The sequence below is a fragment of the Tupaia chinensis genome, unplaced genomic scaffold (assembly GCF_000334495.1).
Source record: "Tupaia chinensis unplaced genomic scaffold, TupChi_1.0 Scaffold000020_1, whole genome shotgun sequence".
In the NCBI taxonomy this organism is placed as follows: Eukaryota; Metazoa; Chordata; class Mammalia; order Scandentia; family Tupaiidae; genus Tupaia; species Tupaia belangeri.
In genome coordinates this window covers 206,692-211,591 of record NW_006159450.1, presented here as the reverse complement: position 1 = coordinate 211,591, position 4,900 = coordinate 206,692, and the positions used below count along the sequence as shown (strand labels likewise).

The 4,900-nt window shown below is 56.4% G+C and overlaps 1 protein-coding gene across 1 annotated transcript in view; it reads right to left on the bottom strand.

Moving 5' to 3' along the window:
- AHRR (aryl hydrocarbon receptor repressor) overlaps positions 1–4,900 on the bottom strand; it is a 90,150-nt gene that overhangs the window by 42,853 nt on the left and 42,397 nt on the right. The gene's annotated exons all lie outside the window — the stretch shown is intronic.

Below are 4,900 nucleotides of genomic sequence, written 5' to 3'. Positions count from 1 at the left end.
GGGAAGCCGAGGGTGTGGACTGGACAGAGGGCACGTGGAAGCCCGAGGCGTGGACAGGGCAGAGGGCACAGGGCAGAGGGCACACAGAAGCCCGATGGCGTGGACAGGGCAGAGGGCACACGGAAGCCGACAGTGTGGACTGGACAGAGGGCACACGGAAGCCTGACGGCATGGACAGGGCAGAGGGCACAGGGCAGAGGGCACACGGAAGCCTGACGGCGTGGACAGGGCAGAGGGCACGCGGAAGCCCGATGTCATGGGCGGGTAGAGGGCACGCGGAAGCCAGGGCCACTTTTATCACTGCGCCAAGGTCCCCAGCTGCAGCAGGAAGGGCACGGTGGGTCGGTCCAGCCCCAGGGCCTCGCTGCAGCCAGAACTAACCTCTGCCCGTGCCTCCTGTGAAGGGTGGATGGATCGCAGAAGCGGCGAGGGGAGACCTATATGTCTGGAGAGGAGACCAATAGGGAGGGACCTGCTCCTCTTTCTCCTTCCTCTCCCTGCATGGTTTGAAGGTGTCTCCCCAAACTCCATTAGAACTTGGGGCAGCTGAGAGCTGTAGGGTGGGGTGGGAGGTGGGACCTCTGGGAATGGCCGGGAACGGGCTGAGCTTCTGAGTCCGGGGTCACTGACGTGCTCACAGGCACTAAACCCATGCAGGCCCGGGGCTCTGCGGCATCCCCACCAACAAGCGATCCCTTGATTTGGACCTCCGAGCCCGTAAGCTGAATAATCTCTGCCAATCACCCAGGTGGTGTCAGGATGCACACCCGGTCCACCCAACAGCCAGCCACACTCAGAGTCTTGGGCAGAAGGGTGGCTGCAGCTCCCAGAGGAACGTGGTCCTCCCCAGAGGCAGTGAGGAGGGCCCGGGGGCAGCAGGTGGCCCAGCTGTGTGTGTGAACAGCCTGGCAGAGTGGCCTCACCTCTGCACCACCACCTGGCCCTAGAAGATTCTGTAGGTACTAATAAGCTAATTCTAAAATTATAAGGAGAGACTAAGGAACCAGAAAAGCCAAAACAATTCTTTTCTTTTTTTTCTAGGGAGAGATTTTTGCTATAGGGCACATGTGCTTGCCAGAGAGACAGAGAAATAGAAAGTGAGAAATGGACCCCAGGGGGGTTGGCCACACTCAATTTTTTTTCCCTCCATTCTCCTTTCCAGATTTGGAACATGTACGCACATAGGTCCAGCATGAGTTTTAAGCTGTCGGGTCCAGGACTTGAACCGCAGTCGACTATGTGGGAGTACAGTAACATAACTACTACATCATCTGTTGGTTCCACAAAACAAGAAGATTCACACTACCTGATACTGACTGGCAAAGCTACAGTAGCTACTACAGCATGGTATTGGCAGAAGATCAGGCGTAGAGATCAATGGAATGAAATCACGAGTTCAGGGGTAACTAGACCCTCAAAAACTTGGCCAAGTAAATTTCACAGAAATGTAACAGTAATTCAGTGGAGAAAGGACACACTTTCTAAAAATGGGCTGGAACAAATAGATTCTTACATGCAGAAACAAAAGCTTAACCTAACCTCACACCTTCTTCCAAAGTTAACTAAAACTGGATCGTGGAGTTAAATGTAATACATACAACTAAAAAACCTGGAAAGAAAACATGAAAGAAAAATCTGCAAACTTAGGTACAGAGTTCTTAGATGTCGTGCCAAAACCATGATCCATTTTTTTAAAAAAATCAATAAATTTGGCTTCATAAAAGCCCAATTTACTTTCTCTCTCCACAACACCCTGTCCAGAGGACGAAAAGAGCGAGACTAGAAGGAAACATTTACAAATCAAACATGTGCCAAAGGATGTGTGCAGGCATATGAACTCTAAGCCAAACAGTAACACGGACACCCAGGGTTTGTACACAGCAGCTGTGCACAGATGTGTGTTCGTTCTGCTTGGACAAGGTCATGCTGTGCCCGGTTCTCCTGCCTCAGCCCCCGGAGGCCCTGGGGATACAGGTGCATGGCACCAAGCCTAGCCTCCAGGTGGGCCCAGAAGGGGGCCCGGGCCTCCAGGTGGCCTTGGCCTGGGACCAGCATCAACCAGAGCTACTGCAGCCGGACTTGAACCGTGCACTGAAGGTGATTTGGTGCACGCCAGTGCACAGCTTCGGCAGCATGGAGTCCGCACACGTGCATTGCTAATGTGGCCTTGAGGAGAGGGCCACCACTGGTATGGCCCCGAGTGTGGCAAGGTCCTTGTGGTAGGATGCAGAGTTAGACGCACCCTGGATGTAGCCGCCTACCTCAGGTGGTCACAAGGTGGGGCAGAGAGCTGGGGGAGGGTCGTCAAGGTGCGCTCACACACTCCAGACGGCCCTCGGCAATGAGTGAGCACATGGTGGTGAGTCTACACCCGGACTTCTTGGCCATGAGAAACAGCCCAGACACACTTGGCAGCAAAGGGTGTGCAGAGATGCCAGGCCACCTGCGGGGTCTGCATGAGGGGCAAGGAGGTGTGGATGTGGGCCACAGATGCAGCACTGGCCGGACGCACGGGCTGGGCTGCCCCGCCTTGGCCTCAGCGCACGAGGAGTGCAGTAGTGAGCACACGTGTAAAGGGAAGCACGAGTGTCCCTGCAGTGGCCAACACCTGAGCTCTGTGGACTCGGTGGGCCAAGGCGGCATCCTGGCCTCCACAGCCACGGCCATGGCTCCAGCAAGCCACCCTGGCCCTGCAGCCCCCCTCTCAACAGGGACCAAACCTGCCAGCCGTAGCAGGGCCGGGAGCTCACGCCAGCTCTCGACGTGCACCTGTGGGCTTCGCATACCATCCCCTGCTCCCAACCTCACCTCCCTCCCCAGCTCCCCTACTGCTCCCACCTGACCCCACAGCACCTGCTCCAAGGTGTGCACTGGGGGCGCCCTAGGGCAACCTTCCCGTGGTCGGGGACTTGGGCCCCAGGAGGCTGATAAATTCAACATAAAGAGATGTGGCCCAGGCCCAATAGGGACCCTGGTTGAGGTCTCCAGGCCTCCTGGTTTCTTCACCAGTAGCAGACGGCAGACCACAGGCCTCTGGAGCCTGCGCCAGCCCTGAGCTCCTAAGGGACTCTGAGCCGTGACCTCCCGTCCCCTACGTCGGAAGGTTAGAGAAGGCTGATATTGCTATCGCTCCCAGCTCGCGGTTGGGAATGAGTTTAAACTTCAGAGGGTATCTACCCTGAGGTGTGAAAGTCCCTGGCCTGGCGCCAATGTGAGGGAGAACACTCACCCTACGACCTACCCAACTCCCGTCAGAGCAAACTTCCAGAGACTTCTGTAGACCACGGAGGAGTGAACCAAATGGAGTGGACAACACTTGGGGAGCTAGACTTCGTCCTCCACAACAGAGTGGGGTCCCAGCACTGACATGGTGGGCACCGAAGAGCCGGAACTGGCCCAGCCAGCAGCGAGGATCTTCTCGAATCTCCTCAGGAAGTCTCTAGAGGGGGCTCTATGGGCACCTCGCACGGCCGGGTGGCAGCCGGGAGTTCCGCAGCAGGTATGTGACCATGTGCCTGCCCTGGAGCACTGGACGGAGGCCAGGCAGCTCAGCCTCAGCGAGGGGAACACTTCCCGAGGGCAGGCAGCCTGCGAGGGCTGCAGTTCTTGGCAAGGCCTGTCTGCAGGGTGGGGGACTCCCGGGAGGACACAGGACACTTCGTGGGGTCTCAAAGCCGTGTCCACTCTGGGCTCAAGCTCAGCACAGCCACTCTGGAAGGACTCTGTGACTTGGGTCTGACCAGGTCTCAGGAAGAGCAATGGCTGCCACCTCCTCCCAGCTACCCACCGCCTGCGCTCCGGCTCCAAGCCTCATACCCAGAGAAGCAGTGGTTTTTTTTTTTGTTTGTTTTGTTTTGTTTTGTTTTTGAGAGGTTTTCGCCATAGGGCACATGCACTCGCCCGAAAGAGAGAGACAGAGAGACAGACAGAAAGTGAGAATTCATCCCCGGGGGGATGGCCATGCCGCAATCCCTTCTCTTCCATTCTCCTCTCGGGATCTTGGGCATGCACGTACACGCACCCTGTGAGTTTAAGCCACCGGGTCCAGGACTTGAACCAGAATCCAGAGACATAGCCATTATGCTAACTGCTGGTGCCCAGAAAAGCAATTTTACCGCAAAAATAGTCAATAGTCTTTGAGAATTTGCTTTCCAAACTTTGTCACAGTTAACGAAGTAGAACAGTATTTCCTGTATCCATGCACATTTCTACAAGGATCCCGTACCTGAGCTGGCAGGCCCCCAGAGCAGCTGCCTCCTGCACCCAATCTTCTGCTCCTTCTTTGTATGCGTTTGGAATTTTCTGAATTTTTATTTTTGAAAATAAAGCATTTAAAGTGAATTCCGCAAGTTGCGAGAGCATGCAGCTTCCCTTCCTCGCCCTGAGGGACTGCACTACAGGACCCCCCACCCCCACCATGGTGCGGATGGTCAGAAAGCGATGTCCCCACCTCCTCTCCCATGCCCCCAGGAATTCATTCACCAGCCAATTCACAAGAGAAGCTGCCGAGATGACCAGGCAGCAGCGAGGCAGAGAATCGCCCGGCACTGTCACCAAGTCCTTCGGGGATTGGGAAATGCCAGGGCCCAGTGTCAGCACCAAGTGCCCAGAGCAGGCTGGCAGAGGGAGCGTTGGGGACCGAAGGACACAAAGGGAGCATTGGGCCACAAAACCAACGGTCGGAGCAGCCCTGGGCACAGACACTGCACTGAGAGCCTTCCAGCATCTGACCAAGGGTCTGAGGCCAGCACATGGGCGGGGTGGGGAGAGCCTGAGATCCTGGCTGAGGGGAGAGGCCAGGCAGGACCGTGCTCTGGGCCGGGTAGCCTGGGCAAGGTTGCTGCAGTATCGGGAGCCAGCAGGGAAGGTCTGGCCAGTTTCAGCTCGGTCTGGCCTTTGG